Source organism: Suncus etruscus, chromosome 3, assembly GCF_024139225.1.
Source record: "Suncus etruscus isolate mSunEtr1 chromosome 3, mSunEtr1.pri.cur, whole genome shotgun sequence".
In the NCBI taxonomy this organism is placed as follows: Eukaryota; Metazoa; Chordata; class Mammalia; order Eulipotyphla; family Soricidae; genus Suncus; species Suncus etruscus.
In genome coordinates, this window is record NC_064850.1 from 100,780,832 (window position 1) to 100,805,138 (window position 24,307).

Genomic DNA, 24,307 nt, shown 5'->3' on the forward strand with positions numbered 1-24,307 from the left:
CAAAGGTTAGTTGAATCAAAGATTCAAGTGGAATACACCCTGGGCAAAAGGGCATGAGGGTCATTGCCACACTACACAAAATGATTATAGTTTCCCATCAGACACTATTCAATCTGATCCACTTGCTATCAGAAAAGTCAATATTTGCATTCTGTTGAATATGCATAACCACTACTGTTTGAAGAAAGGGCTACTTGATGTATGCACTTCTTATGATTATCTTGTTTGCATTCACAAGAAATTATCCAAGATCCTCTAATGTTTCAAAGACTTGCTGTATGGGATTGTTGCATTATTAGAATTAGATCAACTGCAACTTTAAATTAAACTTGCTTTTTATATTATACTTATTAATTTAGCATAATTATCAAAATCATAAATTTAAGATATTGCACTTTAGTCATTTTGGTATCATATGTGTAGAGGAAATTTTCAACTATATTAATATTATACTCATTTTTTATATTTGGAAGTACATACCATATTTTCCGGCATATAAGATGACTGGGCGTATAAGACGACCCCCTAACTTTGCAGTTAAAACATAGGTTTAGGCCTATATTCGCTGTATCAGACAGAATGTTCCTGTGCTGCAACTGTATGTACCGCAGTGAGCCAATCACAATAAGCAAAGGTTGATAGGTTATACTATAATAGACTTCTACTCTGACTCTGGCCAATCTGAGCAGACTTTTTACAGTGTAGATTCCAGTACAAAACATTGTCTAATTTGCATGCATAAAAAGCCTGCTTGGATTGGCTGAGTTAGAGAGGTGGTCCGAGCAGCCTTGCAGTGATTGGTGCAGGATCAAGGTGGAAAATTCGTTTTGTGGCAATATTCAGACAATTTTTATTTAGCGGCATATTGAAATATTTTTCAGGATATATTCGGCGTATAAGACAATCCCCAATTTTCAGTTGACTTTTTTTGTTTCAAAAGTCGTCTTATACGCCGGAAAATATGTTACATTGAGGAATTTTGTCTTTTGTGAATTAAGGTTCTTATATTTTAATTAATCCAACTAGCTTCCATTGAACACTTTGTGGCTATTTTATGTTTTGGCTTTACAACACACCAAGCAGTATTTAAGACATATTCCTCTCTCTCTGCACTCAGGGATCACTTTTTGCAGTTTTTGATAAGTGATATGGGCTTCTATTTATCCAACCTGAATTAGCTGCATTCAAGACAAGAGCCCTACCACTGTAATATATCACTGGCCATGTGCTGTCAATTTTTGTTTGCCAAATAACTTTCCAAATTATATATTCTATAGAAATTTCTTCTTTTTGATATTAAAGCATTCTTTTAAGAAACATTTACTAATGACAGTAAAATCTATTTGCTTATAAGCTACTTTTGTTACTGCCTTCTTGATGTCATACATATAAACTAACAACCATTAAAAACTTTTATGAAATAGCCATGACACTTTCTGCTGTTTTGATGGAGGGTGGAGGGTTAGCATTTGGAGCATTATTCTGTAGTTTCAAACAAAGTTAACTTAGACTAATTTTTATTTTTCTATAATTCACCTTGTTTATACAAAATTATATAATTCGGACTAGAAAAGTCCAAAATTTTGTTATGATTTCTTGTCTGAGTAATAATGTGTGCTCAAAATAAAAGAGGTGGTCTAATTATTGTTCAATGGACATATTAATTTGGGGATTGTTTGAATTTGGAGTTCTATATTAAAATTTTCATCTGCAAATTAGAATGCATTAGAATAATTGGGGAAAATTAGTTGTTCTCTTTATTCCTCTTTCAGTCTGATTGACTCACTAATTTATAATAATAATTTACTTATTATTATAAATTATAATGTATTATCATTATTATTATTATTATTATTATTATTTTGGTTTGAGGCCATACCAAACAGTGCTCATTGATTACTTCTGGCTGTGAACTCAGATTTTACGCTTGACAGGTTGTGGGGACCATAAGGGAAGCTGGGGAACAAATTTGGGTCAACTACATGCTAGGTAAATACCCTATCAATGGTACTATCACTCTGGCCATATCACTTCTTTCTTTTTATATACAATTTAATTTCTTCCAAAATCTGTCATTTTTTTATTTTGTTTTTGTTTTGGGGCCACATCTGGTAATGCTCAGGGGTTATTCCTGGCTATGGGCTCAGAAATCGCTCCTGGCTTGGTGGACCATATGGGACGCTGGATGATCTAACCGAGGTCCTTTCTAGGTTAGTGCATGCAAGGCAAATGCCCTACCACTTGTGCCACCACCCTGCCCCCAAAATCTGTCATTTGTTATCCTAAAATCATCCTATTTATTTCCTTACCATTTTATAGACCTTCCTCATTGTATTTTTTATTGTTTCATAATTATCCATAAATAGAGATTCTTTTAAGTTACAGACATTGTTTTTGATTAAAAAACACCACAATCACAACTATGTGAGCATAAAACTCAAAATATAATTAGTAGAAGAAAAGAAATGATAATTATCTTATGAAACAAATTTCCTTTAGAAAATAATGAAATAATTTTTTTCTAAAATAAAATTAAAGCTAGAGATGAGTAGGGGTGAGAAAATCATGACCCTATATATCATTCCTGAAACTGATCTTAATCTAGGGTGCTTGCTATGGTAAAGACTTCCTAGGATACAGCCTGCAGTTCTTGGAGGTCTGCAGGGCTGAAAATGAAACTTGGGTCTTCCAGGGCAAAGCACACATTCCATAGTCTTGTACTCTCATCCCTGTCCCACTGTCTCATACTTGTCTTAAAGTAGTTAAAGGGGAAAATAAATAACATTAATTGTTAATTGATATACTGTGAGAAGCAGAAAGATAGACCAAGATAGACCTGGATTGGGCCAACCCAGGTCTCCCAAAGGCAAAACATGTGCTCATCTCTTGGTCCAGACTCTTTACTTTTAAATGCTATTCATTCTTTCTTATATGTGATCCAATTTGTTGAACCATTACTATAATAAAACATTTTTAACTTTCTTTTATACACCAAAACTAGTGTGCATCAACTATTGTTCTATTTTAGGAATTAATAAAATGTAGATGTTACTGGAAAAGTGACAGATAATCTGTAACTGTAGTCAATTAAAAGTAGCAAATAGCAGTCCAGAGTTACAACCAGTAGGGCATTTGCCTTGCATGCAGTCTACACGGAGTAGATCCTGGGCAACCCATATAGTCCCCAGAGTCTGCCAGGACTGATTTCTGAGTCTAGAGCCAGGAGTAACCCCTGAGAGCCACTGAGTATTACCTAAAAAAAAAAAAAAAAAAAAAAAAAAAAGGCAGCAAAGAGCATGTAGAGCATGTCCTTTCCCAAATACTGCCAGGTGGCTCTAGTGGTTCCTGAGCTCTACAAACATTAGTAAATAGCATTATAGAAATCTATTAAAATGAGAAGTATTATTTAATGTGTGCTTCTTCTTCCTTATTATCAAATTTTCCCACATAGAGTTTTCATAAAAATAAATAAAATATTTATCCATATTTTGGGAGTCTATATTTAGCATAATTTAAGTATAATAGAAAGCATATAACAAGAAAAATAGAAATAAGGATCTACAACTCAATTTACCTGGGGGCCGCAGGAGACAAAGTCGGGGTGATCCTTGAGTGAAAAGTCAGTAGTAAGCCTTGACATTGGGGGGTGTGACCCAAACAACTAAAACAAAACAAAACAAAACAAAAAAAGATTCCTCTAGGGCAGGGCCACAAAATGTTGTATGGAAGGCCGCAAACGGCCCACGGGGTGCGAGTTTGAGACCCCTGATATGAACTTAAAAGCATAGACTACAAATTCATTACTATTGAAATTGTATATTAGCATATTATTTGGTTAGTAAATGTTCTAGATAATTTGATTTTAGCACATTTTAATTATGGAAGAATTCAGACTTTAAAATGTCATGAGATGAACTATAGTATGAAAATTAAAGTTGCTTTGAAATGTTACATGGTATATATTTAATATTATTCTTTAAATTCCCATATGTATGCATTAATAGAATTATATTTTAAGAAAAAATAGATAAAGCCTTGAATATTTCATTGAAAAACATAAATGTTACTAGAAGGAATATTAGAGAAGTTTAATTTGGATGGAATTATATTGTAAGAACATTTTTTTTCAAATATTTTTTAATGACAGAGGTACTATAGTAGACATCAAATTTTTTTAAGGACATTGTAAACATTTCAATCCTGGGGCCAGAGAGATATTATATTGTAAATGGTGCTTGCATTGTACTCTGCTTACCCAGGAACAATCCATATAATTCTGAATTCCATGTGGTTCCCTGAACCCCATTCAGAGTGTTGCCTGAGTGCAGAGACAGAGTCATCCAGTGCACCAGAGGATGTGACCCAGAAAGTGAAAGCCAGTAACCAATTTTTTAGGCTAGATAATATAGGAACCAACAAAATACAGTGATCATATTCATAACATTTGTAAGCATGATACTGTACCTTATTCTGTTACATTTTGTAATCTATGCTTTATGTTTGATTTTTAAATTTTTATTTTGTCAGTAAGATTTATTCTACTTCTAACAGCAAGTTTTTAAATATATGGTGTTACAACGAATAGATATTATTGGTACACATAAAGACAAATATTCTCAATAAAATTTTAACTCTATCCAAAAGTAAATTAAAAGGATTATATGCTGTGACCAAGAAGAATTTATTTTAAGGAATCAAGGATGGTTAAATAAATGTAAGTCATCAGTGTAATATATCATATCAATACACAGAAATACCTATATTTTTATAAATTTTGTGTTTGCTCACCAGACCAGAGCAGATGTGTTCCCAGTGACCAACAGCACCATCTGCTGGGGCACTAAACTGTCATGCCAGCAACATTAGGCTGAGGACCTGTGTGTAGCTCAAATAATAAATAAAATTATTGTGAGGTATAACCTAACTCTGTTAGTAAAGGACACAATATTGCAAAAATAATTAACTAATAACATATTGATGTAGAAATAAGAATCTTAACACCCATTTTAAATAAATACCTATCATTTATATGAAATCGCATACAATGACTATATCATGAGAATTAAAAATATTTACACTAATATAAAAAACGCTGCTATTTTTATTTTTCAGACTACACATAAGCAATGCTCATTAGTCAATTTATTTAAACTGAGACAACATTGGTTTACAAGTGTATAAATACTTAATTTTAAGATTATGTTGTTACCAATGCACAACACCAGCAACTTTTATTATCCCTTCTCCATAGCCCATGACCTCTGAGCTTACCTGCTTATTTGATAATATCAATTTTGTTCAGAGGGAATATTTTTTTTCATTAACTACTATCTTTTTCTTTGTCTTTATTTTACTATATATGAATGAAATCCTATTGTCATCTCTCTAATTCCATTTATGTTAAACATCAGACAAAAGTTATTAATTCTGAAATTTGTAGGATTCTGTGGCATACATATAGATATGCCCCAAATTTGGGAAGCACTTAGGTTGTTTCCAGGTTGTGAATATAGAAAATAATTATTAAAAAAATGGTGTGCATACATCTATTCACTTGTTTGTGCTATTTAGATATATATCTAAGATGGGATGTTGTGTATTCTCAAACACAAATATTCAAAATATATCACATATTTATATATCCTCATTAAGTGTTTATTTTTTAATATACTGTAAAATCTTTCTAATGTAATAATTTTCTGTTTAGTAAAGCATTGTATGTTAAAATTGACATTTTATTTCATTTTTACTGACTTATTAATTATACCATTAATTTTCCAATGTTAAAATAAAATACGAATGTGTATTTTGAGTTGGATTTGTAATCGTGTAGAACTGTCTAAAATCTATGAGATGTTTTTTGTATTTCAATGATAAATTAGTGCTTATTATAAACTGATTTGTCTTTATAATATTATCTTGTTCAATATTATCATATAATTAATATACTAAAAGGACTGAATAAACCTTGAAAGTTCAGACAACTATTGTATAGATCTAATAAGTAGCTCATGTATATATTTCATTAATTAATTAATGAAGAAAACTATCTGTGTTTTTGGTAACTTAAAAGTTTACTATAAGATTCAGACATATTAGTACATACAAGGCTATAACTAGCTTGCATATAAGTGAACATTATATTTCTATATCCTATATTAACTCAAATATCATTTAAATTTTATTCATGTATTCAACAAAGTAGTATTTTACAGATTCTTGGATAGTTTGCCAAAACAATAGAATATATAATACAAATATGTTTATAAATAGACAAAATCTAGTAAAATTTATCAAAAAGGGAATATTCATTTTTCACTATATAATTTTGTTTCTCTTAGTAAGAACTGCACTTTAGAATAATGACTATTTTACATAGAAAAATCATTATGTATTTTAATAGGGTAGGGCTTCTTTGTGCTTACAATAGAATATTTTTTAATTGTGGTGGGAGGCCCGTATAGATATCAATATTGGCAATAGGGTACACACAGTTCTCAATAGTAAGTTTGAATCTCAAATAATTGATGGTCCCTTCTACGCATGGACTTCAATTTCACCATTTGACCTCTTCATACAGCATTTATTCATTTCCCACAAGAACCTGAAACCTTATGCAGAGCAGGTCTCAGTCCATTGTTTCTGTTATTTATGAAGGGATAGGTAACGCTTGAAAATTCTAACGTAGCCTTCAACAAAACTGCTATAGTTCAGATTTGATCTTGAATAGCCAATAAAGTCTATGACATAATAATTTTTATCCTAAAATTTCAAGAGTCAAAGATAAATATATGTCATAAATAATATTCTTAGTTTATTTTGTATCTTATAAAAGTTAATAACAATTTTTAAAAAGTAGCATGTCTGACTTAAGAAAACTATTATTGACTTTAAGGTGTGTTGATATTTTACATAATTTGTTTTCACAATCATTATATCAGTGTTCAATGGGTATTATTAAATTTCAGAATCCATTTTAATGATGGAAAATTGATTATAATATATATATACATATGTATGAAATCAGAATTATATAAATTTTTGTTTTGTTTTGTTTCGGGGCCACACTTGGTGACATTTAGGGGTTACTCCTGTCTCTGTGCTCAGAAATCTCTCCTGGCAGACTTGGGGAACTATATGGGATGCCAGGAACTGAACCTGTTTTCATACCATTTTGGCTGCATGCAGGGCAAACTCCCTACTGCTGTGCTATCACTCTGGCCCTTACCTGTTGAATTTTAACATTATAATAATAAGCTGAAGACAAAACCCAAGTATGTAAAATACAAAATTCAAATTTATATTTGCAAGAAATGTTGATTTTAAACAAAATGAGTTTGTAGTTAGTTGTGTAATCTGAGATTCTATTCATAATACAAAAGAGAAAAGTAGGAAGTATAGTGGCTTATCACAAAAGATAAAAAATGTGAGATAAATCTTGTTAATAAATATTTAAAAGTATAAAGGGCATTATACCAACCATTTATTTATATGTATAGATTGAATAAACGATTCTGAATAAAGCAATTTGAGCGTTTTTGTCTTAGTATAACAAAGGCAAAGTCCTTCCAGTACTAAAATTTCTTGTGAATTACTCTAATAACAATATTGCCCTTATAATATTAAAGAATTTTTTATCACCTAATGGGTCTAACTTCTGGGTAGAATGTGTGCTATACATGATAATAAATTTTAGCTAAGTAATTTTTAATGTAAGTATTTTAAGACAGTCTATGTGACTTAGTTGATTTGTTTAACAAATATTTTCCTCTACTGATTTTTAAAAAGTATGGATTATAGTAATACAAAATATTTATTATTTTTATTACAAAAAATAAAAAAGACTTTATGTGTAACTTATGCCAAAATTACTCAAAGTGTAAACATTTATGTTATTATTAAATTTATTTTGTATCCTTTTGTGAGAAAATATATTTTAATATGTTTCTTTATAGGAAAAGAATCTAAATTTACCAGGAATTTTCCATAATTTTATGCTACATTAGACAGAAAAAATTAAAAGAGGATAACAATATAGTCAGAGAATGACATCCAAGAAAAGATAAATGGAGAGAAAAAAAAGAACCCACCATGTTTAGGAATAAAGGAAACAAAAGAACAGGTGGCCATGGATATAACTTGTCATTTATTCTTGGTTCTTAAGCAGCTGCATTTTCTTTACCAAAGCTTCTGACAAAATTCATTTGCTTTTTGATAGTTATTCATTTATTTAAACTGAGAGGTTTTTTTTTGGGGGGGGGGATAAATTCAAGTATATTTTTAGACTAAACTGTTGGAATTTAGATTAAAAAATCCACAGTTCTTCCTTGCCTCAGACGAATATAGATTAAATATTATTGGCTTTTGGGTTTCATTTTAGCAGGAGTGTGTGGCACATCCATTGGGGCTCAGGAGTTTACTTCTCATTGTGTGTTCAGGAATCACCCCTGATCATGTTGAAAGGAATACATGGTATTTTGGGAGCAAACTTGAGTCAGATACAATTAAGGCAAATGACCTACTGACTGCATTATCTATTAGTCCATATTTCTGTATTAAATTGAGAAAGAAAATGATGATCATCTTTAAGATGTTGCCTATCTTTCCACCCCAAACCTCTTAATTTTTATCTATTTTCCAATTATTTTGGGAGGGTGTTTGGGCCATACCCAGTGATGCTCAGTGGTTACTCCTTGCTGTGAACTCAGAAATTGATCCTGGCTTGGGGGACCATATCAAACGCTAGGGGAGCGAACCACGGTCCGTCCTAGGTCAGCCGTATGTAAAGCAAATGCTCTACCGTTGCACCAGCATTCTGGCCCCTCAATTTGCCAATATTTTTACTCAAGAAATGCAACATGTGTGATCGCTTCGGCAGCACATATACTAAAATTGGAATGATACAGAGAAGATTAGCATGGCCCCTGCGCAAGGATGACACGCAAATTCGTGAAGCGTCCCATATTTAAAAAAAATAGAAAAGAAATGCAACATGCATGAGATCTGCCAGCAGAAGCTCAGTGTAATTATGTAGTTGAATCCAACATAAATTTATTTGTTTCCCGTTCAGCATCTTTTACCATCATTAATATTTTTTACAACTCCATGTCAGTGCATGACCAAAGTTTAAGAAGCAAGAGATTAAGTAACCTTGCACAAATAAGTTCTAGGCAAAACAGACACACTATAGATAAAGTAATGAAATAATATAGTCATATAGAACCTATACTAATAAGAATAAATTTCTATATAATTTGACATAATTTAAATTTCAAAGAATCATGGAATTGCATATATTTCGTAAATTATTTTTAAACTTGTCAATTAAAATATTTGGAGTGGGCAGAGACAGATGCAGAAACAATGAAGGAATGAACTATAGAAATGCATTGTTAGGGCAAGCAAATAAATAGAAAGGGGAAAGTTAAAGTCATTTTCAAGTCCTAAAGTAATAAATAATTCAAGTCAAGGTCATCAATGTGTGCAAAGCCACAGTACAGTGCAACCTTATATTGTAGCATATATAGAGAACATTTATTTTCCTCTCGTGCATTCAACACTGCAAATTGGATTCAGACCTCTCTTACATGGTTTTGATTCTTTTTGGTACAGTGGTCAGAAAGTCACATTAAACTCATACTGAAAGGCAAGAGTGAAAAATATTACATACTTCTGTTTAAAGACATTACAGCATGTTTGCATAACATTCAGTGGCTTTTTATTGGTCAAAAAAGGCATGTCACCAAATTTAGTTCTAAAAAGATATAAAGATGGACTAACACATTATTTTTAGTATCTTTTTGGTGTGTGTGTGTGTGTGTGTGTGTGTGACATCTAGTAGTACTTGAGAGCTCTTTTAAATCCAATCTTTTTTTTGTTTTGTTTTTTGTTTTTTTGTTTTTGTTTTGTTTTGTTTTGTTTTTTGTTTTTTTTTTTGGTTTTTGGGCCACACCCGTTTGACGCTCAGGGGTTACTCCTGGCTATGTGCTCAGAAATCGCCCCTGGCTTGGGGGGACCATATGGGACGCCGGGGGATCGAACCGCGGTCCATTCCTTGGCTAGCGCTTGTAAGGCAGACACCTTACCTCTAGCGCCACCTTCCCGGCCCCTTGTTTTTTTGTTTTTTTGTGCCACACCCTGTGACTCATGGGTTACTACTGGCTCTGTGCTAAGAAATTGCTCCTGGCTCTAGGGACCATATGAGAAGTTGGGGATAGAGCCAAGGTATGTCCTGGATCAGCCAGGAACAAAGCAAACGTCCTACCACTGTACTATAGATCCAGCCCCTAGAGCCAATCTTCTTTAATCTCTGGAAAATTGAATATATTTAACTAATTATAGAAAAGTTTTGAGACATATTGATAGTCAAGTTTTATACTATCTGGTCAGAGAAAAAATGCTTCTACAATGAAAAGACTTTGAACACAGCATTTAAGTGAATTGATAAATGAGAATAAACTAATAACACAACCACACATGATGTTCATTGAAATGATTATGATGTAGTAAATGTGCATTAAATCTGATGTAAATACCATCCAGCAGCGATTAACTTTAATTTCATTATAAAATAGACAAATTTAAAATTTCCTAAAAGCAAATTACATACTGTTTGAATCACACAATATTTAAAGAAGTTTTTTTCTGACAATAAAAGAAATTTAGGAAAGGGTATATAATTAAGCAGAGAGTACTTTTACTGCTAATGTAAGTTCATGTATTTTATTCCCAACAACACAAAAAAATAAATAAAATAAGAAATGTTAAGAAAGTTTGGAGCCAAAACAATTAAATTAAGGTTATGAAGCTCAATTATGTTCTATATATAAAGAAAATTTGTGATGGTAGATAGCAATTTTGGTATATATAAACAATAAAATACCACTTAGCTAGAGAAGTTATGAAATCATATGATATGCTGCAAATTGGACGGAATTGGAAAAAGTTGTGCTGATTGAAAGGAATAAAAAAGAAAGAAAGTTTGTAAGGTTTAAAGAACTAAAGGAAGAATAATTCAATCTTCAATCCTTAGATGAGCAATGGAATTGTAAATTCATATCACAATTCTATTAGATATTTAAAATGGGAAGAAGAACGACTTTAACATAGTGTGGGAGAGATCTTAGACTGGTTGTGGATATAAAGTAGTGGTACTGGATAGAACTTAGAATAAAATAGTGTTAATACTAAATAGAGCAAGGAAATTAACCAAAGAGCTACTGTACATGATTTACGTTGTTACACCATTGACAAGATCAAGAACTGGGCAATAAATTGGTGGCCCTAATCATTCTTAAATGCAGTCTAAAAAGCAAATAAAAAAACCACGAATATGCAATATGTACTTTGAAATATGTTGTCCTTACTTCAATCCAATTTTATCAGGTCAATGTTATATTTTATAGAAAACCACTTAAGAATATTTCCTGAAAAATTCAATTGTAAAATTTTTTATAAGCAGGGGTCTCAAACTAGCAGACCATTTGCGCCCCTCCATACAACATTTTGTGGCCACGGCCAGCCTTCAAATATCGCAGTATTCGCGATTATTCACTTACCGAATAATCGCAATAAAAATCACATTTGTAAGGAAAAAAATTGCATTAAACATTCACATACCTCAAGCAGTTCCGTTCAGGGTATGCAAATATTTAATGTGATTTTTTGCAATTTTTTTCCTTACTAATGTGATTTTTTTATTGCGAATATTCGGTAAGCGAAATCCCTTATGCAGCCCACCTCAACCCGACTTTGCGTCCTGCGGTCCCCAGGTAAATTGAGTTTGAGACACCTGGTTGTAAGTATAATCCTCTTTCAGATATATAAATAAAAAAACCACGACTTATAAAACATCTTTATAGAAAATTGTCAATTGTATGCTATTGAGGACATATCAGTCATTATTTTAATGGTTATTTTAAACAGACTGCATTAAACAAACATAATTTATTGTTCTTGGAGGTATATTATTTAACTACAAAGTAAATCAAAAAAATTATCTTGATTTAATTTCAATTATATATTCAAGTTAGTAAGGACAAAACCTGGGAGGATTAATATTGATCTATAGTTTGTTTGACTTTCTAAAAATAATTTGATTTATTTGAGATTATAGGATTTACTCCCACATGTGCTCAGAAATTACTCTTGAATATGTGCTCAAAGGTCACTCTTCTGAAATCCTCTGATGATGCTCAGGAAATGAGATAGTATCAAAACTCAGATTTCCAAACTCAGATTTCCTGTTTCTTGTCCTACTCTCTGGCCCTCTTTATTCTGTTTTTTGTTTTGTTTTGTTTTGCTTTATTTTTACATTGATGGGTTTCAACTGGACTTTGTGTATGCTATCCCTGGATACTGCCAGTAAACTACATTCTAGGCCTTATTTGTTTTGTTTTCATAGCATTGTGACAATAACAGAATGATAAATGAATTCTTCATTGCACTGCATAATTGAAAATAAATAAACATGCATTATGAATTATTCTTTTTGGGTTTTTTTTGTTTATTTATTTTATGGGACACACCTCATGATGCTCAGGTGTTACTACTGGCTATGTGCTCAGAAATCGATACTGGGTCTGGGTACCATATAGGACTCCAGAAATTGAATCCAGGTCTGTCCTAGGTCAGCCGCATTATTTAAAAATTTACAATGCAGGGCCAGAGCGATAGCGCAGCAGTAAAGTGATTGCCTTGCATGCGGCTGACCTAGGACAGACCTGGGTTCGAATTCCAGCGTCCCATATGGTCCTCCGGGCCTGAACAGGAGCTATTTCTGATCAGATAGCCAGAAGTAGTAACTCCTGAGCACTGCCAGGTGTGACGCCAAAACCAAATATATATAGATAGATAGATAGATAGATAGATAGATAGATAGATAGATAGATAGATAGATAGATAGATAGATAGATAGATAGATATACACATATATATAGTGATAACTGATTACACAATAATACAAAGGCTTGGGTCCTACAACAAGAAATTTTATTTACTGGAGCTGTAAATAATACAGTGGGTAGTTGACTTCCAGAGTGTGGCTGATGCCCAATTTGACTGGTCCTCAATTTGGTCTCTAGCATTATATATGGTCCAATGAGAATAGTCATTAGTAATACCAAAGCACCAATCCAACCCAAGAATAACCCTTGAACGCCACTGTGTATGGTCCGCAAAATAGAAAAAAATAAAAAGGGAAAATATGTTTATTGGGGAAAACAATGAAGTTGACCTTAAAGATAAAACACAAGTCAATATAGATAAGGAAGTGAAAAAAAGAGATAGATGAAAGAATAGAAGAACATGCAATATATTAATGAGCAAATATATCAGGTACGTCTCTGAATTATGGGAAGAGCAGAAGTTGAGGGAAAAGTAAAGGAGATGAATGAGTGGTGGGAGAGATAATAGCAATGAAATTCTATATTCTTTGGCAGAATGTAGCTGTGAAAGTTCAAGAGGCCAAAAGAGTGCCATACAAAATTGACTCAAAACCAAGACATATACCATATTTGCCAGTGTATAGGACGACTGGGCGTATAAGATGACCCCCTAATTTTTCAGTTAAAACATAGGTTTAGTCCTATATTCGCTGTATCAGACAGAACATTCCTGTGCTGCAACTGTATGTACCAGAGTGAACCAATCACAACAAGCAAAGGTCCAAAGGTTATACTGTAACAGACTTCCTCTCTGACTCTGGCCAATTTGAGCAGGCTTTTCACAGTGTAGATTCGGGTCCGGAACCTTGTCTAATTTGCATGCTTAAAAAGCCTGCTTCGATTGGCTGAGTTAGAGAGGCAGTCCAAGCAGTCTTGCAGTGATTGGTGCAGGATTGAGTTGGAAAATTTGTTTTGTGGCAATATTCAGACAATTTTCGTTTAGTGGCATATTGAAACATTTTTCGGGATATACTCAGCATATAAGACGAACCCCGATTTTCGGTTGACTTTTTTTGTTTCAAAAGTATTCTTATATGCCGGAAAATATGGTAGTAATCAAAAAAACCCTCAAAAATCAGAGAGAGAGGCAGACATATAAAAACATATGGAGTAGGAAAGGCTTAAATATCTGGAACATATTAAAAGAATACAAACATTTCTCCCATACAGAACTGCCCAGGCAAGAAAAAGAAAAAATAACATGCAAATTACTGAATGAAACTTTTAAGATAGAGTTCAATATTAGTCATAGGTCTTATTTAGATGAGGAGTGATAAAAGCGTTCTCAGATAAATTTGAGCTGATGATGTTTGTGATAAAACAAAGAAGAAACACACTACTGAAAGGTCACATATAAACCAAATAACCAGTCATGAAGCAAAAAACCCTACACTGTAAGAATGCAACACATTTCTTTATATCAATAATATCCCTGAATGTCAACGAACTGCTGTTTCACATTTTGTATCCAATAAAAAGGAACAGGTTTATATAGCTTATTGTGACACTGTACTCTTAGTGTGATTGATAATCTACTCTGTTACTTGATTTGAGAACTACATTATTATAATGCCTGAAGTCTGAGTCAATTTATATAAGCTAAATATAATCATTAAATATTTACTATTATTATGATATTAATATAGTAATTGACTCATGTATTAGTAAGAAATTATTATTACATCCAAGTAAAAGAATGCACAAGCTCAGAAATAAATGCTGATTCTTAATGATGGAACCAGTCTATTTCTATAATTACATTGCTGAAAGTACACAAATGAAATAGAATTCATAGCAGGTATTAACTCTAATTTCTACCCGATTCACTTGAATTTTGTTGTTCAAACATAACTGATACAGAGTTGGCTAGAATATAAATGAATTTCTAATCACTTACTGAAGATCCATGTTTCTTTTTGCATTTCACAGACTTTTCCATGTGTTCTTTTCCATGGAGCTTTTATTTCTAACGATCCTGAACCAGAATTACAAATTTGTGTCATTTAGAAATATTGTAACTTGAAAGAATTCTCTGAAAAAAAATTGAAAAAAACTCAGTTTCTCATTCTGCACATGTTGTCTCCATAAGGCAACAGTTTGTGTTTTTTCACTTAATACAATCTGGACACCAGATTCCTGAAAAGTAAAGTCAATTAAAAAAAATACATCTTGAACGAAGTGTAAAGTGCTCTAAATGAAATTTCATCTGGCACCAGTTTTGCTTTTCAAAGCCTAGCTCATAAATCTGTATAATAAAAATAATAATTGTTATTATTGCTCTTTTCTTCCTAAATATAAAGTCATAAATATTTAGAAGCCAGTCTATTTACCTAGTCCTGATCCTGAAAAATATACTTTTTTATAGAGTCCAGAAAACTTTCTAGATAATCATATTCTGTGTCTGTGAATCCTCAGTCTTTAACAAAAATATCCTTATGTTTTGACAACATGCTCTTATTCATATCTTCATTTAAACTATTTTAATAGTTAAAGCTAGTATTTTAGGGGCTGGAGTGGTGGTGCAAGCAGTAAGGCATCTGCTTTGCTGGCACTAGCCTAGGAAGAACTACGGTTTGATCCCCTGACATCCATATGGTCCCCCAAGCCAGTAGCGATTTCTGAGCACATAGCCAGGAGAAACCCCTGAGCATCACTGGGTGTGGCCCCCCCCAAAAAGCTAGTATACTCTCATTCCCCTCAGAAACACTCCTTTTCTTGTATTTGCATTTGTTCTTAAATTTTTAAAAGCCACATAATTTTACTGAAAACATCATATTTGTTCTATAATAGTCTGCTCCCCACCAGCAACTTCAACCCACCACTCCTTAATCTCTCCAATAAATACCACAGAAAAGCTGACTATGTTAAATACTATCATTTCAATTCTCCCATCATTTCTTCTGTATATATTATTGTAGCCTCCATTTGTATTCATTTATCTATTCAAAATATGATGTGGAGTTAGTTTTTATCCATAAAAAATTTAATAATAAAGCACTTACTCATACTGAAACTAAGACCTTCCTTTTCTTTTGTTTCTCTGAAACATGTTACAAATGTCTTCTATTAGCTGGTGTTATTTGTTGTCACCCTGGACAGGTGCTCTGCACATTTGTCTATTTTAGATTCAATGAAATGAAGGAAAATGCTGTTTGAGATTTTGAGAAGTATTTCATATTTCTGTTTTGTTCCTTCATCTGGCCTAACGTTTCCAGTCTGTGGAAGATAAACTTTGATTTGTTATAAAACTAAATGCCTTCCTTAATCTTTTGATCCTTTTAAAATCTCCCTAACAATTCTTTCTTTTCATTCTTCTCTGATGCACATGATACCTTAGAATGTTGCACTTATTTATATTGTCAGTTATATAAATTTATAGTGTCACTGGCTACCTTTTCATTGCTGAATTATTTTTGTAGGGAAATATTGTTTATATACTTTTGAGCATACACCTCTATGTACTATATTCATGATCTTTATTATCATTTCACTCTGTGTTTCAGTTTGTTGAGTCACCACTGTTCTAAGTTAAGCTTTTCTCAAATTTTCACACTCTGATTCACTCATATCTTTGTCAATAATCTCCCCTTTATTGATTTTATTTTCATGGCTTTGACTATTTTGTCATTGACATTTAGGAACAATTTCTGTGTTATATATTTAATCTATAAGAGACTGAATTTCATTTCTTAACTATAATATCTAATTACAAATCTTTTAAATTATAATTTGAATTTGATTTTTATAATAAATTTATTTAAGCACCATAGTTATAAACATGTTTGTTGATGGATTGCAATTATTAAAAATACACCTCCCCTTTATCAGAGAAGTCTTTCTGCTACCAATGTCCCCCATCTCCCTCTTCATCCACACCCTAGGCATTCTCTTTCTCTCATTAACTACCATTGTCATGATAATTGTTAGTATACTCATTTCTCTAATTGCACTGACCACTCTTTGTGATAAGCTTCATAAGTTCTTATCTCTATTGCCTCTGGGTATCATTGCCATACTGTATTTTACTTTTCTTAAGTCTTGCAGATGAGTGAGACTACTAGGTGTCTATCTCTCTCCTGACTCACTTCACTCAACATAAGAGCTTCCAAGATTTCATTGTTACTAACAGTTGCTTAGTATTCCATTGTTTATATGTACCATTGTTGATTTAGCCTTTCATCTGTTGTCAGGCATCAGGGTTGTCTCCATATTCTGGCTATTGAAACCAGAGGTGCAATGAACATAGGTGTGCAAGAACAGTTACATATTGTGTTTTTTGTCCCTAAAGTATATCCCTAGGAGTGGTTTTGTTGGATTATATGGGAACTCAATGTCCAGTTTTCTGAGAAATCTTCGTGTTTCCCAGAAAGGCTTGACTAGATGGCATTCTCACCAGCAGTGAATAAAAGTTTCTTTCTCCCTACATCCCCACCAGTACTGATCATTCTTGTTTGTGATGTTGCCAATCTCTGTGAGGAGATTATGATTGGGGAACATTTTTTCATGTGCCTTTTGCCATTGTATTTTATTTTATGGAAGTGTCTGTTCATTTCTTTTCTCCATTTTTTATGGGGTTAGATGTGTTTTATTCCATGTTAATTTCTGTCAGTACCTTGTATATCTTAGATACTAGCTCTTTAAATGATGGCTGTTGGGTGAAGAGTATCTCTCATTTATGGATGGTCTTTGTTTCCTAGTCACTATTTCCTTTGAGGTATGGAAGCTTCTCAGTTTAATGTAGTCTCATTTGTTTATCTCTATTTCCACCGGTTTGGGCAATGGTGTTTCCTCCTTGAAGATGCTTTAATCTCAATGTCATGAAAAGTTTTTTTTATCTTTTCTTTAATGTGCCATATGGATCTGGTATCAAGGTCTTTAATCCATTTGGATTTGACCTTTGTGCATGGTGTTAGATGGAGGTGTACATTCTCTTTTTACATATGGCAACCAGTTGTCCCAAACCATTTGTTAGAGAGGCTTCTCTTGCTCCATTTGCATTAATTGCTCCTTTATCAAAAATTAATTGATTGGTTGACTGCAGAATATTCTTTGGATAATCAAGTCTATTCCATTAATCTGAGGGTCTTTCTTTATTTCAATACCATGATGTTTTTATGTATAGTGTTTTGTGATACAATTTAAAGTTGGGGAAAGCGATGCCTCCTATCTTCTTTTCCTAAGGGTTGCTTTAGCTATTAGCAGGCATTCTGGAGTATTTTATCCATGTTTTTGAAGAAGGTCATGTGTATCCTTAGAGGAATTTCATTAAATCTGATTACAAAATTAACACAGAATAACAAATGGCCTTCTATACACAAATAGTGATAGAGAAGAAATGGACATTAAAAAATAACATTCACAATAGTTTCACAAAAAATCAAATATCTAACTTAACAAAGTGGTGAAGAACCTATACAAAGAAGACTATAATACACTACTTTAAGAAATAAAATAGTAAAAGAAATGAAATAAAATAGTACACAAGAAAATAGAGACATATACACTGTTCATAGATTGGGTGGATTAATCGCAAGACTCCCCAAAATAGTATACAGATTTAAATGATAATTTTAGTCCTTGCCTTTCAAAGAGAAATACTGCCTAGATTCATTAAAATATCATCTTATAAATGCATCTACATTTAAATAAAAGTAAAATAAAAAATTAAATATTTGTAACTAGGTATATGTCATGAAAATATTATTTTTTTATTTTGTTCCACAACCAATAGTACTTTCAGATTACTTTGTGACTCTTCAATAATCACTAGTGGTGGGATCAGGGGACCTTAAGAATTGCCAAAAATTGAACCAGGGTCACTCACATGCAAGCAAAGTGCCTTATTCACTGTACTATATCACAATCCCCAACTATCATGAAATTGTTGTATAAAATAAACTAATTAAATAGCATTCGACTTTTAACTTTAGCTTGACAATATCTACACTAGTTGTAACATAATGAGTAAAAATTGTTGCTAGTTCAATCATGTTAGGATAAAATAACTTAAAAAATGTCAACAAAGGAAGAGTAAGTTATGAAGTATGAGTTAAACTTCATTTGTTGTTCTTTAATAGACTATCTGAAAGATGTTAACTTATTTTTCTACCAACACTTACCATTCGGTAAGTATATAAGAAAATCTGTACTTAAAAATAAATAATAATAAAGCAACTTCACTACCATCATCTTGGAAACTACAGAGTTATTCAGCTAATTTCTAAGTTCTAACATTAGACATTGCCCAGGATCAAGAAATCAGTGGGATTTTTATGAATATTGATTAGTGTATGCACATTGTATATGAGTTAATATATTAGAGAGAAACATGCTAATTTGATATTTTCATTTAAAATATTTACACAAACTGAGGGCCACAGTGATAACCAGTAGGTAGGGAATTTGCCTTTCACCCAAGTGAACCAGGTTCGATCCCCTGCATCCAATATGGTCCCCTCAGCACTCTCAGGAGTAATTTCTGAGTGCAGAGCCTATAACATTATGAACATCACTGTGTGTGGCTGGAAAATAAAAATAAACAACAAAAAGATTTACAAAAACAGAACCTTTTATTTTTATTTAACATATAGCAGTATAAATAAAAATTATGTTCAATAACATTATTTTATGTAAACTAAACATTATTTTTAAATAATATAAAGAATAAGGAAATATTTTGAATGTGTCATGTAGTTTTCTTTGTTATGACAGGTATTTAAGCAAACAAAATGGCTACAATGCTCTGGAAGACACCAAAATATTAAAATGATAGCAGTCTTGCTGGAGGCAGTGAAAACACACTATTGAAATAAAAACATTAGCCTCAGTGGAAATTTTTTCTATATTTCTTCAATGAGAAAAATAGTAAATGAATTCAGTATGTCATGTATAAAACAAAGCAATTTATAATTGTACCACTTCTCAGTGCTATGTTTTATTTATTTTGGGCCCACACGAGATGGTTTGGAGACATCATTCAACTCATTATTTTGGGGTCACTTTTGTCAGTGCACAGTTGAAGATGTGATACTGGGATGGACCCTGCTTTCCAGAATGTGAAATGTGTGCTGCAGGGTTCTGATTAATCTGGCCTTACATAAAAAATTTAAATAATTTTTTCTAAACCTTCCTGTTCTCCTACCTTCCCTTTTTCTTCCTTCTTTATCTTTTTATCTTTGTTATGTTTTATATTTCAGGTAAATATACTTTCATTTAAGACTTATAGAGGCAGATTCATTTTCTATTTCTAATTTAATAACCCTTTAAATTTATTCACATGAAAATTTTATAAAGTGGAATTTCTCAAGAGTAAATGACAAATAGGTGTCAAGTTTCTTTTAATTTTGTGGAACTATCTCAGTAAAATGAAACTAAAACTAAAGCTTTCTTTAAATTTCTTATTTGAGTCATGTCATTACATTATATAGGACTAATTTGTCAAGTATAAAATTCTGATAAACTATTAACTTTGAGTGAAGTTGCTATTTATAAAACTTAAAAAATAAAAATGATTAAGCAATAACTTGGTTGTATAAAACTTATTTACATAATTTTCTAAAATGTGTATATATTTAGAGATTTTAAAATTAATATAAAACAGGTTGCAGAGTTATAGTACAGTGGATAGGGCACTTAACTTCCATGTAGCCATTACGGATTCAAACCCTGGCACCCTATATAATACCCTGAGCACCACCAGGAGTGGTGAAGCAATGAGCACCATCTGAGTGTGAAGCAATGAGTAACCCCTGAGCATAGTTGCTGTGACCCCACAAAATGAAACAAATTAAAATAAAACAAACAAAATATAAAACACTTTAACATAAAGTGGTTTTATTCATGCCTGGGAGATTGTACAGTATGTAGTGTGCTTGTCCTATAGCATTCTAGAATAGCTTTCACAAACCCCCATTTTAGAGGGTATCCCTAAAAATTGTAAAATGTGTACTCTTAGAAGGGTCAAATTATGAATGTTGGAAGTTATAACAGCATGTCAGTCTTAAGGTGGAACAAATTTTAGTTAATAATATGACCTTTTAAGTTGTTTTCTTAAATAGTTATCATTTTCTAATAACTTTAGATATCTATTCTAAGGAGAGTTGGTCATATTCCACCCATACTGTTTTCTATGGTATTTACAATATTAGTGTATGAAGAGAAATCTCAACCATTCTTTTTTTTAATATATTTTTTATTTTGATCATAGTGTATTACATATTGTTGACAATAACATTTTAGGTACATATTTACATAAAATCAGGGAGGATTCCCATCACCAAATTGTCCTCCCTACACCTCCGTTTTTGTCCTACCTCCCATTTCCTCTTCCCTCACCCCCAGGGCGGCTAGAATATGTGGTCCCCTCTGTATCCAACCCACTACTTAGTAGTCTTGCCCCTGTTTGGTCTTGATGCTTCCCTTATCTCCCCTCTAACTGTAGGCAGGACTAGCTAGTTCAAGTTGCATGATTTTGCCTGAAAAAGAGAAGATAAATATACTGGGGTAAGAGTCTAATACTCAAAAATGGATGGAATCCTTCTAGAGGCTCTCATCATCGATTTGGGAGATGAAGGAGAAAAAGAAGGTGAAACACTCCACCAGTACCAAAAGAAGTGTCAATTATCCAGTGAGGACTCCAGCTATATCGATAAGCACCACAAAAAACAGACGAAAAACAAAACAAAACAAAACAAAAACAAACAAACAAACAAACCATTCTTTTTTTTAAATTTTAGTGATTTTTGGGGGGCCAACCCTAGCAATGCTCAAGGTTACTCCGGCTCTGTGCTCAGAAATAGCTCCTGGCAGGCTTGGTGGATCATATGAGATGCTGGGGATAGAACATGAATCTGTCTCAGGCTGGCCCCTTGCAAGGCAAAGATCCTACTGCTGTGTTATCACTATGCCCCTCATCCAATTATTCTTAACTACAATATTCCAAAATACTGCATAGTTCACACACATGATCAATAATAATTAGAGGATAAATTAACCAATAGTAATGATTAATAATGTTATTAAATGTATTGAGTATATTTAAAGTATTAACATATTAAAATAATAATTACATAATTACATAATTCGAGTGATGATTACAAAAATAAAACTTAATAATTTAATTATATCAACTAATTTCTATTATTTCCTAGTCTAAAAAATAATAAAAATCTTTTCACACATACAAAAAGCTAGCCAAAAGTACTTGGAAGCTCTGCTATGTTTGAAAATCAGATTGCTAGGTTTAAGGTCCTTTATCAATTTTATTCCTAATCTCAGTTGTAATATGTTGTAAAATGTACTTGTGAAAAATGTACTTGTTAAGAGGTATGATTTCAAAAGCTATCTAATTGTCTTTAGTCAAAAATAGTTGGAAAACATTGGTATAAAGACTGGTTATATACCTCAAATTACAAAAAATAAATCCAGTTATGCAAAGGAAGTTTAGATCAAATAACAAAAGAGTAATTTAATTAACATTGCAATTGTAAAGTTATAAAAATGAACACTCACATAAACATGTTCTAAAAATATATAAAAAATACAAAATAAGGAATGTGTATTTCCTGATAATCAGTTCTCCTTTCAGTGTAATAATAGATTAGAGCATGGTTTCTCAACATTTTTCAGATTTTTTTCACACTCCTAACATTTCTTCTTTTTTCTTTTATTTTTGTGGATCTCCTACCCTGGTTAGTCTATAGTCTTTTGCTTTCTACCTGAGATCGATTGGACTTTCAATAGGGTATACAGGAAAAATCTGATCTTTGGTGGAAAAACCTACTTTAGAGGGTTTTATAAAATAATTTTATAGACTCTAACTTATTTATTGTAAGTTGGTTAAACATTTTTCAGCTTAAGACTGCAATGAAAAAATAACAACTAAGGAAGTCTTACTTGTTGGAAAGAATATTTTTTAGTTTTCTGAGAACTACAAGAAATATTCTGAGGAATTATCAGCATATGTGTAATAAAATGAGGAAGTGTTTTATTCCAAAATGTAACTGTTATCACTAGAAGCCAAAATCGTGTTTCACAAATTTCTATTACTATCATGCTGCGTCCTAGAAGGCAAACACAGGAAGCTATTAATATTAATAGACTAAGAATGAGGCAAACATTATAAATTAAATATTATCTGGCTTCATAGAGAAGCATAGTGAACTAACCAAATATCTGGCATATGATTTCCTATGGTAACAGAAAAAAGAGAAAAACTACTGGGGGGGTCTTTAAAGCAGTTAACCTTTGGTTTTATTAAATTTTCCTCTTTACTGGATGCCTGAGTTTTCTTGTGGTAAATAATAGATAGCTAATCCCTAGAATTTTCCTTAAAACTTTGTATCCAGTGCAACAAAATGTAGCTTCTTTCTGCTAAATAGTTGTGAGAAGAAAATCATAAGAATCTGCATGTAATTTGTAAAATACAAGTTTAAAGAAAACTACATACACACTGTAGCATCAGAGTTTGATAAATTGATTGCTAATTAAATAATCAAAAATCAATCTCAGTGAGCTGGAGTGTGACAATACCATTTTCTGCTAGAAATAAAGTCTGACTTGAAATTTTCCACCTCAGTCAAATGACTGCCAATCCAGGACATACCCTCAGTGACATTCTTCAGATAACAATAGAAGCCATCTTCATGCAGTGTCTTTCTTCAGTATCCATTATATTTCAGGGTCACTTTAGGAGTCAGTAATGGACTAAATATTTCTGTGAATAGACAGAATTTAACATTTATAAAGTGGAAATAAAAATAGATAAAATGGTTATCACTTGCAATGTATTTTATACTTTGTGAATTCATTTTCTTCCATAATATACATCTGAATATATTTAAGATCTATGGTTTTATATATATATATATATATTACCAAATAAAATAAAAATAACCTCATAAAATATTAAGTTAAACTACCAAAGTGTTTGATGTGGCTCAGAAATTGTACAAATTATGTGTCAAGCTTGAACAAGAAGGATATACTTTGAATTGGTTCAATGAATGCAAAACATTAGTAGAGACATTAATAATAATAACTATAACTATGCATATCATGATGAATAAAACAGAAAAACTTAATTTAAAATTAACTTTTAGAACTCTCTTATCTTTCATTAATATCTCACAGAATGTTATATACGAAAATAGAAAGCTCATATATATAGGCAATACATTATGAAGATGTAGTTTGTTCATTATAATTTTCTATGCCAATTAAAATATATATTAATTTAATTTTATATAATTAGAAATGTATGAATAGGTATTAAAATATCTAAAATTTGTTCATAATAAACAAAATTGAAATGAGAAAATTATCCATAAACATGTTAATTGTAGTGTTTAATTTTAATTCAAAAT

The 24,307-nt window shown here is 31.9% G+C and overlaps 1 protein-coding gene and 1 non-coding gene across 3 annotated transcripts in view; both read left to right on the top strand.

Moving 5' to 3' along the window:
• FSTL5 (follistatin like 5) overlaps positions 1-24,307 on the top strand; it is a 648,108-nt gene that overhangs the window by 121,057 nt on the left and 502,744 nt on the right. The gene's annotated exons all lie outside the window — the stretch shown is intronic.
• LOC126005684 (U6 spliceosomal RNA) lies at positions 8,863-8,969 on the top strand. The gene has a single exon (XR_007494724.1). It is a non-coding gene; the product is annotated as a U6 spliceosomal RNA (small nuclear RNA).